The following is a 14,757-nucleotide window of genomic DNA, read 5'->3' as shown; positions in this document are numbered from 1 at the left end:
GTTGGAGACCTGGGGCGGGATGAACCGAGGACCGTCCAGGTGTGTGGGTGCTGCTCAGGAGCGGGGAGGTGCGCGTGTGGGTGGATGGCCATATTGAGGGTGATGGATTGCTGCAGGGAGTGGACTCAGCCTACTGAGAGGACTGGGAGAGGGGAAAGAACTGGAGGGACGGCGGAGTCCATTAGCCTTTTCTTGCAGAGCTGGAGATGGAGGTTGGTTCTGTCCTGATGGGGGCAGGAGGACGGGTAATTGAGGCTGCCATACTCAGTGAAGCCCCATGGGGGCAGCCATGCTTTGTGATTTGTGGTGAGGCACCGAACCCCAGGATACTGACTATTCCCTTTTTTGGAGAAAGAGGGGAAGAGTATGCCCCTTAAGAGCTTCTAGGGGAACGTTTCTGCCTCCAGGGGGTTTAGGTGACGTGTGTGTGTGTGTGTGTGTGTGTGTGTGTGTGTGTGTGTGTGTGTAGGTTAGCATATTGGAGATTTTCAAGGGAGTTCGTCTCCAGGACACTTCCCTCACCCCTACATCCACACACAGTATCTTATGATCCTCCTGGTTTTTCTTGGGCCTCAACTCCCCAAAAGGGGGGCACGCTTGTCAGCAGCTCACGAACATGTGGATGTCTGCTAACTGAAGACACTCTGAAGACCTTCCCAGGGGAACATTCTAGAAGGAACCCTCGAATTCCAAATCCTTGAATATTGGAGCTGGGAGAGAACTTACATGCTGTCTGATGCCGTCTTCCCCAGCTTGGTTTTGGGGAGTAGACACCTTAAGTGAAGGCCTAGCTTCGTAAGCCTCTGAGGATCCCAGCACCTGGTGTGGAGACAGAGACTCATGCATTGCCTAGAGAAGGGAGAGAGACAGCAGAGTCAAGCGGTGGGTGGTGAGCTTTGATGGTGAACACCTGGGAGCTGAGAGGTGGTTAGGAGCCTACAAAAGAACGCCCCTTGAAGGAGGGAAGCTAGAGCTGCATCTTTAAATGGGGAAAATTTATCTTTCCCCCCCCGATTATGAATTTATGAAAATGAAGAAAAAATATATTGGGGCCGGGTGTGGTTTCTCACACCTGTAATCCCAGCACTTTGGGAAGCCAAGGCAGGCAGATCACTTGTGGCCTGGAGTTTGAAACCAGCCTGGCCAACATGATGAAACCCTGTCTGTACTAAAAATACAAAAATTAGCCAGGTGTGGTGATACATACCTGTAATCCCAGCTACTTGGGAGGCTGAGGCACAAGAATTGCTTGAACCTGGGAGGTGGAGGTTGCAGTGAGCCGAGATTGCGCCACTGCACTCCAGCCTGGGCAACAGAGCAAGACTCTGTCTCCAAAATACATATATGTGGTTGAAACACTGACATGTTGGTCTACAGGGGAGCAAAGCTACAGAAGCCTGAATTTCCTGAGGTTTGGAGGGCAGTGAAGACATGAAGAGGACAGCTCTGACCATTGTTGGAGCACAGTGAACGCGTAGGGCAGAGGGGTCTGGCTGCAACAGGAAGTATCTGGCTACAACAGGTGGTATGAGGCTGGAACCCAGAGGAAAGAAACAGGGTTGGGCTCAGCTTCGTAGAGTTAGTGAGGATTGGGGAGATGAGAACACCCAAGGAGAAAAGGAGAGAAAAGAGGGTTTAGGGAGTAGGTGTGAACGTGCCCGAGAGGCATTTCCCAGGTAAGTAGGAGTGGAACTGAGGGCGGAGTTCAGTGAGAGGGAGGGAGGAAGAAGGACACAGGAGGGGTGGGAACCAGGGTCAGCTCTGAAGAGGAGTTTGAGTGCAGGAGACAGGAGTGAGGCCCTAGTGAAGGTCATCAGAGTTGGAGATGAAGAGGTCAGCAGAATGGTAGGGGTTAGAGGGTGAGTTGGTAGAGAGGAAATGGGGGCAGAGCAAGTGTAAACAGCTATAGGTTATCCTTTGAGAAGTACACAGAGGACTGGAGACAAGTTGGTATTTTGAAAAGAAAACTGCAGCAACGCTTTGTTAGCCAGGGGGAGAGGAGCAAATCTGTAGACAAAGGACATAGGAGAAGGGGGCCACGGGAGAAGGGAAGATGGAAGCTACCAGAGAGAGCAGACACTTGAAGGAGCTGAATTCCAGAAGGGGAAGGGGGGACAGCTGGGGGAAGGGAAGAGAAATATAGCCTCAGAGAAATGGGGAGAAGGAGGGGAAGTCATGGGGTTCAACCTGGACCCAGGTTTTGATCTCCTAAAAGTAAGAATAAAGGTTGAGGTTGGCTTCTTCAGGTAAGGGTGGCCAGGGTGAGGCTGGGCTGAACGGACACAGAGGGAGGGTTGGAAGTGCTGTTAAGAATTTGGGAGTCAAAGGAGCAATCTAGGTGTGTGATGTGCTGCCTGGTAGGGCTGAGGTGCAGCGCAGCTGGGCTGGGATTTGCCCTGGGCGAGGCTGATGCTGCATCTGGATGCAGATGCAGCATCACCTGAAATTCACTGTGATCACCTTGAGTCCCCGACCAGCCCACCTTTCCCAGAATTCCCTCCCAGATCATACACCTGCTAGGGCCAGCCCAGCCCACTCGCCACTCCTTCATCTTCACACTTGAGAGTGTGAGCAAGACAAGAGAGTGGAGCAAGCAAGCCATGGTCTGACCCGATTACAAATGACAGGCTCAGTACCAGGCTGAGGGGCCTAGGGGCCAGGACACCATGAGGACAGTGAAGGGCCTGCCTGGGGAAGGGAGGGACAGCTGCCAGAGCCCGGCCCAGGAGGGCCCGATGGACGAGTGTGGATAGCCATGTGGTGTGTGGGGTCAAGAGCCTGAACCCTGGACTCAAGGGCCTGAGTTCAAATGCAAGGCATTGTCATTGTCATGATTTTTAAGTATCTGAGGTAGGCTCTGAGTGGAGGGAAGGACAGGAGGAGGTACAGAAAGGGAGTGCTTGCTTCATGCCAAGGAGCGTGCTATATTCACAAATCCTCTCTAAACCACCGTGAACTAGGTGCTGTTTTACCGTTATACAAATGAGGAGATTGAGGTTCAGGGAGGGGAAGTAACTTGGCCAAGGTCACACAGCCAGTTGGTGACAGTTGATTTTCGAACGGCTTTTTTTCTGTTGCTTTGATCACAGTCCCTTCTGAGAAGTGGCTCCAAAATCTAGCTTTCTGCTATGCCTTTTCATCAGCTACTTACTAGGTGGGTGACCTTGGGCAAGTTACTTAATTTCTCCCTCAATTTTCTCATCTGAAAAACAGGGATAATAGTAACACTATCTCATAGGTTTGTAATGATAATGAATGAATATATGTAGAGGATTTGAAACAGTATCTCGTACAAAGAAAGTGCTGCTTAAGAGGGTGCTGCCATTGCTAGCATCATCATCATCCTCATCCTCCTCCTCCTCATCATCATCACTCCTTACAGGCTCCAGCCAGAAGCTAAGGACTTAGAGGCAGGTGAAAGAAAGTCCTGAGGCATATTAGTCCTTTAGAGAAGGTCCTATGGGGAAAGGCGAGAGAGTAGCATCCAACCAGTGGTTCTCAAAAGGGACATTTTTGCTGTAACAGTGGCCTGGAGGAGCTACTGACTTTTTTGGGGGGGAGGGTGGGGAGAGGGAGGAATAGGGTGGGGACAGCAGGGAGTTACTCACTTTTGGTGGTAGGAGCCAGGAGTGTTAAAAGTGGTCATTCATACCCAGTTGAGAATGTGGAGGAGAAGTTCAGCTGGAAAGGATGCTTGGGATTTAACTCCTCAGAAGAGTTGCAGCTCCAGCTATTGGAGCAGCTGGAAAAGGTATGGAAATGAGCTTGGAGGTCTGTGAGGGGCTGGAAAGAATCAGACTTAGGAGGGGGCAAGGCTTCCTGGAGGGGAGGGTGGGGGTGAGGTAGGCTGAGGGATCTGGACAGTAAGCAGGGGCAATGGAGAGCCATGGGGTTCTGGATGAGGGACATGATGTATTTGGGGAGATTACTCATGCAGCCAGGGAAGAGGTTGGGTTGGAGAGGGAGAAAGAGGGGGCCCATTTGGGGAGTGGGAACAAACCCTAAAGGCGGTAAAGGCACCTGGACTGGTCTGGGGTTTGGGGTTGGAGCGTGCAGATAAAAGGCCACACTGATGCACATTTAAAGGAAAACTCTCAAGTGTGAAGACGAAGGAGTGGCAAGTGGGCTGGGCTGGCCCTAGCAGGTGTATGATCTGGGAGGGAATTCTGGGAAAGGTGGGCTGGTCGGGGACTCAAGGTGATCACAGTGAATTTCAGGTGATGCTGGGGAGTCTGGGAGCTGTCCACTGAGGGGCTAGAGATGCCAGTTGGAAGTTAGGACCAAAGTACCGATTTGGGAATCATTATTCCACATTTATTGAGTACCCCTGACACTCAATACACATATAAAATAGGGCCCCTTGGAGGGTCGTTCCTGTGGGGTTGCTAGTGGAATTTGAAGTCCTGCTTGTAGATGAATTTGTCATAGGAAAAAGCAGAGGGGTAAAGCCCTGCAAACCTGCATCCTAAGCCTGGCTGGGCCCCTTCTGCATAGGGAGGGAGTGAGGAGAGAGCTGCTGGGAGAGTCAGTCAGAGGTTGGAGAACTAGGAGAGGGCATTGCCAGCGCTGCCAGATGCAGGGAAGAGGCCCAGGAGCTGACAGAGTAGCAGAGTGGAAGCCAGGAACAGTGGAGCTGCTGAGGGTGAAGATGCCTGAGGGGCAGGAGGAATTTGGGAGTTCAAGGAGAGTGGACAGAACCATAGTTCAGGAAGCAAGTTGAAGAGGGTGTGTACATCGCAGTGGGGAGGGCGGGGGAGGCAGAAACACTGAGGCCCACAGAGGGGAAGCAAGCAGGAGAAGAGCGTTTCCCTGAACTAGGGTTCACAGGGAACCATCCCCAACCTCAGCCAACCTCAGGTCCAAAGTAGTGGATTTCTCCAGGCTCTATTCTCTGACTTCCACCTCCCTGCAACACACACACTTGACCCCAAGTTTGAGGCTATTTCCTCTGCCCTGGCCTCAGGAACACGGAGAAAAATAGCCTGTGTCCTTGCTCATCTAGCTGCAGGGGATTCCCTGCCTCCTCTGCCCTCAGCATTCCCTTCCCTAGGAGAAAGCTCTGCTCCCTTAAGGTGACCTGACTTTAGAGTTTTTCCTATTTGCCATCCTCGGTGCATATGGGCTTTCAAACAGCGTGTGGGCCACCCTGCATCTCCCACTTCCCCCAGTCATCATCTGCCACTCCTATTCAGGCCCGACTAGCCTTTTCTTGGCTGTTGCTTTGATCACAGCCCCTTCTGAGAAGTGGCGCCCTGACTCCCTCCCCGACCAGCTCCCTGGTCTCTTTGAGTCTGTCACCGGAGTTAGGAATCTGCATAGGATGTTGAAAACTCCTCTCCTCTAGGAATCCTCCTCCAATTGGGCTCATTCAATTCTTACTGCTCCTTTCCTCGGTTGAATCTGTAGATATGGGGTCCACTTAGATAACTTTGCAGATAAAAAGCAGCTCGTGCTGTGCTATCTAACTGGGAACCATTTTTGCCTCTATTGCATTATAATATTCTGCAAGGGAACTCACCTAGTCCAGGGGTTTCCAAGGATATTTTTAACCTTAGAACCTTCAATTCTGAATGTACACACACACACACACACACACACACACACACAGATAAAAGCAGAAATACGTTGGCTGAAATTTACCCTTGCTCTAACCTTCACCCATAGCAGCCCTAGACGCTCCTAAGAACCCTTAGAGCTCCACAGAGCACATTCTGAAAGCCCAATTTCTTCATTTACAGATGAGAAAGGCCCAGAGAAGTGAAGGGACTCTCCCAAGGTCACACAGCAGGAGCAAAAACTCAGGATTCCCCCAATTCCTCCCAATCCTAGCATTCTAGGACTTATTAACTTCCAGCCAAGCTCTCCCTCTAGTGTTTTCTAAAAATGTAATTTGTGTTTTTCATTCGTTCACACAGCAGATATTTACTGAGCACTTACTATGTGCCCAGTACACAGTCTGCCCTTAAGACTATTAGGTACAAGTCCTAGGAGTCAATGGGAAGCAAAAACAGACACTGTCTGCCTTCATAGGGCTTTCAGTCTAGTGGTAGGGACTGAAAAACTACATGCATGAGAAGTGCCACAAAGGAGAGATCAACGTTATGATAAAGAGGGCTCACTAATGGGGGATTTAACTTAGTTAGAAAGTGACCCACAGCTGAAGCTAAAGGTAAACTAGGAGAAGAGAGAAGAGTGTTCCAACAGATCCAGCAGCAGCACATGCAAAGCCCCGGTGGCAGCGGGGAGTGAGATGGGGTGAAGGGATGAGAGAAGGCTGGTATGGCTGGAGCTCTGGGAGCCATGGCCAGATGGGCAGGCAGGGGCCACATACCAGATGGGCTATGCAGGCTGTTAAGTAGTGCTGGGGCTTTATTCTAGGATTAGATTTGTGTTTCAAAAAGATGTCTCCAGTTGCAAAGGGTAACTGAATGCCCTGTCCCCAACCCTGACGGAGGCGGGTTCCTTTCATTCTGTCTCCTCCTTTGGTCTGTTTTTCTGACTAGTCACATTCTGCTTGGGACATTCTTAGCAGGGCTTGTCTCCACTTTTTGTGTGATATCTATTTCAGCTCTAAGGTACATATGTGTGTATCTTAGTGTGTGAATGTATTGCCACTGTATCATTCAATAAATATTAAGTTATTAAGTGCTGCTATGAAGCAGATACTGTCAAATTATTATGGGCAACGAACATCCTGAGTGATTGTGTGTCTGTGTGTGCAACGTTGGTGAATTGTGTCATGAGTGTGAATGTGTTAACCATGTGCTGTAAGTGACTGACCACATGGGTAGCTGTGTTCTTGTATGGTTGTCGGTGTAAGTCTGTTGTAGGTGTCATTACGTGTGACTGTCATAGTGGTTTTGTGTGTGACTTGATATGACAGCATCGCGTGGCTGAGGTGGTGAGTGGTTGTGTGTGTTACTGTGCAGTGTGAATGTACGACTGTCAGCATGTGTGCCCTAACCGGGTGACACTTGGTAGGTGTGAAGCGTCTGTGGGTGGCATGGGAGACCCCATCTCCTGCTGTAAATCCAGGGCTGAATGAGCTCCCCCTGGAATGTTGGGGGTGCTCTTCATGGCCCCGGGATGATTAATGCAGGGAGTGGAGCCTCTGCCTGGTGGCCCTGGGATGTTGGAGAGTAGGAACCTCCCCCGCAGAGCTGGAGGGGAGAGGGGAGATGGGGGCAACCGGGCGGGCCAGGGCTGGCCAGACAGGGCCAGATTAATAAAGAGGGGCCTGGGGGAGGGAAGGCCAGGGCGGGCGGCTGCGGCGGCAGGCGGCCGAGATGAAAGTGGCCCGGCTGGTGGTCAGGCAGGTGGCCTCTCCTGGCCCTGTCAGCACTTTTTAATGTCCCCTTGGTTAGAATGTGTGGGAGGAGTGGGGCGAGGGAAGCGAGAGCTCACCTTTCCCAGGCCCTGGAGGAGGGGGCCGGGTCAGCTGCTAGAAGTGGGTTTTTTTGGTGGGGCGGGAGGCACGCGTAGGTGTAACTGAGAGGAAGAGTCTGGGCCATGCCACCTCCCTCTGCCACTAAAACGTTACCTTAGCTCAGTGTGTCTTGGACAGGCAGGATCGGGCAGCAGCTGGGGAAACAGAAAAGCAGAAGAGAGGTAGAAAGGGATGGCTCTGTGTGTGTGTATTACTGTCCAGGATATGGACTGGACTTGCATAAATTAATGTGTGTGAGGCCGAGTGCCTGAGAATGTGTGAGCAAGGCAGTGTGTGTGTGTGTGTGTGTGTGTATTCAGCTCTCTGTGTGTGGGAATTTAAATGGTAAAGCAGGAGGCTGGGCCCTGGCTTGGCCTACTGCTCATGTGTGGCTTCGGGTAGGGCCTTTACCCACCCTGCGCTGTGTTGCTTGTCTCTAAGTCGAGATAAGGGTGTCTGTTTCACAGGATGGGTGTGAAGCTTCAGTTGGTGGAAATGTCCAACTGTAAGTGTGTGAGTATGCAATGTCATTGTTAATAATTGAATGTGGGTGTGTTGGGTGACTGTGTGTGATGGTGTGGGTGTGTCTGGGGGCCTGGGGCACTTTGTGGGTCAGTCACAGTGGGTGTCTGGGTGAGAGGACAAGGCTGTTAGTGTGAGCTCTGTCTACGTGAGTCTGTTGTGAGTGGAGAGGTGTGTAGATGTGTGTTTGGCAGTTATATTGAAGTATGTGGATATATTGGTGTGGATCCTGAAGTGGTAAGTGTCAGTCTTTGTGTGCTTGTGAATGTGTGTGTCCTTATCATTGTATGTAACTGTTTGCACTGGATTCCTTTGTGTCTCTTGGGGTACATCCGAGTTGCCCTGGAGACTTAGATGGAGTGTGTGTTGGCTGTGTGGGGGATGTGTAGGGATGGGCTTTGTGTGTCTTTGTGCCCTGCGTGTGTCCTAACATGAGTGTGGCTGAATGTGCCTTTGTCTCAGTGTTGTGAATGTGATGGCGTGTGTGGTGCCTTGGTGTAGCTGTGTGTGTGTGTGACAGTGTGTGTGTGCGTGTGTGTGTTTGGTGAGCGGCTCTGCTGCCTTAAGCACCTTTCGAATACATTGGCCACAGCTCATTGAATCCTTTAACAATCTGACTCTGCTCTTCCTTCCCCGTTTTTTCTAATTCAGTTCCTCTTATTACAAAAATAAAAAATAAAGCGCTGCCCCTTTCCAGTGGCTGGCCCTACGGAGCCCCCGCCTCGGGACCAGCCTCGTTTCACTCCATTTCGGAGAAAACGGGAAGTCGGTAATTTTAAAAAATATTTTCTACTTTATTTGGGATTTAATGTTCTTACAGAATCCTGCTGCCTCCCTCTGCCCCCCCACCCATCCACCCCCAGCCCCGCATGCAAGAGGCGTAATGGCCCGTTCAGCATATTAGGGGAGCCGAGCGCGCGCGTGTGTGCACACTTGGATAAAAACACACAGAGACCCGCAGCAGACACACATACAAATACACAGCAGCTCAAAAATAGACTCAGACACGAACTCAAGCACTCTACCCTCATGCCACTCAATATTCACACTGAAACACCATACAAATACAGAGACCCATTCCCAGATACTCCAAAGGGAAAGAGAACCAGGAGCACTGTCAGAGGAGAACCTCTGGAGACATGAAGGAGGCAGGTGGTCAGAGATAGGAGGAAGGAGAGAGGCAAGTTCATGGTGAGCGACAGTTTGGAAGTTACTTTTATGCTGTAAAGGAATGTGAATTGAGAAGTCCAGGGAAATGAGTTGGGGCCTTGATCCCTGGGCCAGGTGTTGCACCATTTTGTACAAGGGAACACTGCATGGTCAAGAAATGATTACTCAAGGTCATGCAGGGAGTCAAGAGAAGACGTGGGGCTGGGCGTGCTGGCTCACACCTGTAATCCCAGCACTTTGGGAGGCCAAGGAGGGTGGATCACCTGAGGCCAGGAGCATAAGACCAGGCTTGCCAACATGGTGAAACCCTGTCTCTTCTAAAAATACAAAAATTAGCTGTGGTGGTGGGTGCCTGTAATCCCAACTACTCAGGAGGCTGAGGCAGGAGAATCGCTTGAACCCAAGAGGCGGAGGTTGCAGTGAGCAGAGATCGTGCCACTGCACTCCATCCTGAGTGAGACTGAGACTCCCTCTCAAACAAAAAGAGTAGATGGGGAAGAGAAATAAGGAATCCTGTGCCCTCCTATGGGGGCATCAGGGCACTAAACACTGTGTGTGTGTGTTTGTAAGATGTGTTTTTGAACATCGCTGGCTTAAGTGCCATCCACATACTAGGATCAACAAATGTTTGCAGAGGCTGGCAGTACCTGATGCGGCACTGTATGTCTGCAAATGTATATTTGAGGACTTGTGTGTGCACATGCATGGGGGGATCATGCCTGTCCTATTCATCTCCGTATCCCCATCACTTAACAAAGGGCTTGGCACATAGTACTCAATCAATATTTGTCCAAGCATGAATGAATTTATAGAATCCCTCAGGGATCTCAGGTATAGGAGGGCCTCATCACCACTGGTAGAGACCGTGGCAGCTCAGCCTCTGGTGGGGCCTGGGAAGGTGAGACATAGTAACTCTGACCAACTTGCTGCCATCGCTGTTGCTATGAGGGCCCTTGTGGTCTGTGTTCTGTCTAAGGTAGTGAGTTTCCTGAGTTATTTCAGACCATTCTGTGCAGGGAGGGGAAGAAAACAAAAGACCTGTCCACTCGTTAAACATGGGACAGGTAAGGGAGAGAAGGGCAGTAGTGGACGGAAACTCAAGATGGATAGATAACGACAGATAGGCATGCTGATGAAACACACCAACTGGTGGATAGATTTATTTCTAGAGAGACCAAAAAACAAATAGAGACATAGATAAATAGATATACAGATAGACACACAGACTGACATGAATAGGCAGGCAGGCAGACAGTCCTGAGGAGTGACTGACAGATAGACCAACAGACAGGCAGACGAATTGATAGACAGACAGATGGACAGCTGGTTGCACAGAGAAGATGGACGCATAGCTCAGGACACAGAATGGAGCTGGCTCTGCTGATGGCCTACCCTGCAGCCAGGCCCTACATTCCATCGTTCTTTGTTAAGGAACCTGCTTTTGTGTGTTTGAAGTCCAACGCTTTGGGGAAAGTTGAACCCTTCCCTTGTCTAAGAGGTGGACTCTTAATTGTTCTAGGAAAATCATGGTAACTCCATTCATCTTGGATGGATGATTTGGGAATGGACATATGATACAATCCTTTTTTTTTTTGATATGAAGTTTCGCTCTTGTTGCTCAGGGTGGAGTGCAATGGTGCAATCTTGGCTCACCGCAACCTCTGCCTCCTGGGTTCAAGCGATTCTCCTGCCTCAACCTCTTGAGTAGCTGGGATTACAGGTATGCACCACCACACTCAGCTAAATTTGTATTTTTTTTTTTTTTTTTTTTGAGACGGAGTCTTGCTCTGTCGCCCAGGCTGGAGTGCAGTGGCCGGATCTCAGCTCACTGCAAGCTCCGCCTCCCAGGTTCACGCCATTCTCCTGCCTTGGCCTCCCGAGTAGCTGGGACTACAGGCGCCTGCCACCTTGCCTGGCTAGTTTTTTGTATTTTTTAGTAGAGAGGGGGTTTCACTGTGTTAGCCAGGATGGTCTCCATCTCCTGACCTCGTGATCCACCCGTCTCGGCCTCCCAAAGTGCTGGGATTACAGGCTTGAGCCACCGCTCCCGGCCAAATTTGTATTTTTTGTAGAAACACGGTTTCTCCATGTTGGTCAGGCTGGTCTTGAACTCCTGACCTCAGGTGATCCACCTGCCTCGGCCTCCCAAAGTGCTGGGGATTACAGGCGTGAGCTAGCACGCTTGGCCTATGATACAATTCTGACCATTGATATGTGGGAGGTAGTCTATTACGGAGCCTTTTGGGAAATTTTACCTCAGTCTTAAAAAGGGATAGATGGAAGGGATGTGCCCCTTCCGTCCTTCTGGATTCTCGACTTTGCTACGTGAAGATGTAATATGTTGGGTTGCTCCAGCCTTTTTGACACCCTGAGTTTCAGCCTGAGTTCAAAAGCTGACGTGCCAAGGATGACAGAGAAGAGATGTGAAAGGAATCTAGGTGCTGGTGATGCCATGGGGCCACATTAATCAGAGAGATAAACAGGTAAACTGAGGAGCTGACAGTTGCAAAGATCATCAGACTCCGAGCCCCTGATGTTCACGTTTAGCACCTGTTATATACTTGTTTCTATTGACTATGTGATTTTCTAATTTGGGAAAAACATTCTGTCTCTGTGTCTGTCTCTGTCCCTTCCTCCCTCTCTCCTCTCTCTGCCCCCTTCTCTCCCCCTTCCCCTCTCTTTTCCTTTTCCCTCTCCCCTACCCTCCCCCTCTGCCTCCTCCTCCCCCATCTACCTGCTTCTGTCTCTAAGAGTCCCCATACCCATGGCTCAGCTCTGCCTCCCATAATAAGGCATTTACTTGTGTGTCAGAGGCTGCCTCTGAGTAGGGTCTGGATTTGGGATGGTGAGGGGAAAGGCTGGGAACCACGGGAAGGCAGAATACCTCCTTCCACCCCCTACCCCATGCCCGGTGAGCCCAAGCAGTCTTTCCCCCAAATCCATCAACTAAGTCCTGGCCTAGGGTTCTTTCCCTGACCACCCCCTCTTCCTTCCTACCAGGATTCCAAGGACCTGGGGTTAGACCTCTGAAGTAAGTCATCCTTTGAGATCTGTTCACTTTTCAGGCTCGAGTCCAGCCTTTGGACTTGCTTTTTTTTTTTTTTTTTTTTTTTTTGAGATGGACTCTCGCTCTGTCACCAGGCTGGAGTGCAGTGGCACAATCTTGGCTCACTGCAACCTTCGTTTCCTGGGTTCAAGTGATTCTCCTGCCTCAGCCTCCCGAGTAGCTGGGACTACAGGCACCTGCCACTGCACCCAGCTAATTTTTGTATTTTTAGTAGAGACAGGATTTCACCATATTGGCCAGGGTGGTCTGGAACTCCTGACCTCAGGTGATCCACCCACCTTGGCCTCCCAAAGTGCTGGGATTATAAGTGTGAGCCACTGCACCCAGCCAGGACTTGCATTTTTGTTATGGGGCATGGAAATGATGGCAAACAGATGGCCGCAAGGGTAGGAGGACCACCAACCCCCACAAAAAAACTTGGTTCTCCCTGTTTTTGTGTTCATCTCAGTTCTTGGCCACTTTATGAATCTCTGAGTTTCTCAATTAAACAAAAAATATCAAGCTCCTACTCTGTACAAGGCACTGGCTGGTGCCATGGGAGACAAATGAGAAATAAGACAAATTCTTTTTCTGAAGGTATCTTCTCTTTTTCTTCTTCCCTTTGTATGTATCTCTCTTTGGGCGTTTCTGTCTTTCTCTTAGTCAACTGATCAAGAAGTATTCATAGGACAAGGCATTGTATGCCATGCATTTGGGCTCACTTTCCTCCTCTAACTCCGCCCTCTCTTCATGCCATCAGCACTCTCCCTGCACTGTCCATCTCCAGGTCCCACTTCCACTGCAGCAAGATGATGAGAGTTACGTGCTGTCCAAGAACAGGAGACCCCAAGGGACTGATGACTCTTTGGTGGTCCCCTTCTCCTTTCACCCAGATAATCTGTCAGGGGACCAGGGGAATGTCGCAGATGACTTCACAAGCATGCAGGCAAAGGGTGACCCCAGGGGATTCCTCCTGGCTGTCACAGCTTCCCTCCTCATCTTTGCCCCCCATCTCCTGTTGCCTGGCTATTCTTTCTGAAGCATTATTCCAAGCAAGTGCCCCACTGGCAAAGATGGTTCAGTGTGAGATTCTGAGCTCTGCACCGTATGGGCCCAACTCACCCCTTCCAATTCCCCTACTCCCACCGCCCACAAGACCTTCAGGACTGGCCACCTTCCCTGACAGCCAGCAGTTTCCTGCTTCACCACCATCCACATTATATTAACACAGCTTTTAAAGCTGCATTTAAAAGTCACCTGTTCCAAGAAGTCTTCCTTGGTTCCCCTACAAGAGGCTCCAACTCAGACCCACAGGCACCAAACACGCCCTTTTATACATGCATACCGACAACCAAGGTTGACATCAGTACCAACAAGTTCATGGCCATGTCTTGTGCTTTCCACCCTGCCCTGGTCAGAGTTCCAGGCTCCTCCAGGCTCGTGGACAGCTCACCCCCAAGACTCTTTCATATTCTGAGTTCCACACTCCCCTGGGCCCCAGTGTGTCCAAGCAAGCCCCGGAGTGTCCTTTGGGTCATGGCCCCAACCTATTCCCTCAACCTTCTTCATTACCTGCCTAGACAGTGGCATCTTCCTTCCTCCCTTGCCCTGCCCTTCCTCCTCCTCCTCCTCCTCAACATCAACAAGTTTCCTTATAACCTACTATGTGCAGGGTATAGTGAATAACAGTAGTGAATCTTCACTGGGGGGTTATCACATGCCAGCCTGACCTGTACAATCTCACTTCATTCTTACAACAACCCTAAGAGGCAGGCACTATTATTATTCCCATTTACAGATGAGTCGATCTCATTTCACAGATGAGGTCCCTCCCACACCTAGAGCACAGACGCTGGAGCCAGATTGCCCAAGTTCTAATTCGACCTCTTTCTAGCTGTGTGACCTCAGGCAAACTACTGAGTTCTGTGATTCACAAATATTTCCCGTGCTCCAGGCTCCCATTCTTTACCTTCTTCAGCTCCCTGGACAGGCCTTTCAGCTGATGTTTAGCAGACCTTTGAGACCCTTAAATGATGCTTCCTCAGGGTCTTGACCCCTAGACAGCTCCTTGAATGTGACTCTCAAGGCTACATTCTACTTCTCTGTGTCCCATTTCCTCAAGTGCAAAATGAGGTTAATACTAGTGTGTACCTTGCAGGATTGTTGAGAGGACTGAGTTAGAATAGAGTGCTTAGAACAATCCCTGGCAGAAAGTCAGTACTATAAAAGCAAGAGTTACCATTTTTATTATTCTTTTGGCTCTGTGGACTCAGGATTCTCAAGTTTAGAGGAAAAGAGCTAACAGGTACCAAGTGGCCTCTATGTGCTGAGGGTCTTATAGATGGTGTCTTGATGAAAAACAAACAAAACCCTCATGAGAAGGGAGTGTCATAGCATCCCTTCCACAGATGAGATGAAGGCTGCAGGTAGCTAAAGTTCCTTCCTTCCTTCCTTCCTTCCTTCCTTCCTTCCTTCCTTCCTTCCTTCCTTCCTTCCTTTCTTTCTTTCTCTCTCTCTCTCTCCCCCCTTCCTTCCTTTCTTTTCCTTCCTTCCTTTCTTCCTTCTTTCTTTTCTTTTCTTTTTTCTTTTCTTT

Source organism: Macaca nemestrina, chromosome 9 (assembly GCF_043159975.1).
Source record: "Macaca nemestrina isolate mMacNem1 chromosome 9, mMacNem.hap1, whole genome shotgun sequence".
Lineage (NCBI taxonomy): Eukaryota > Metazoa > Chordata > Mammalia > Primates > Cercopithecidae > Macaca > Macaca nemestrina.
The sequence above is the reverse complement of the archived record's forward strand: the minus strand, read 5'-3'. Positions refer to the sequence as shown.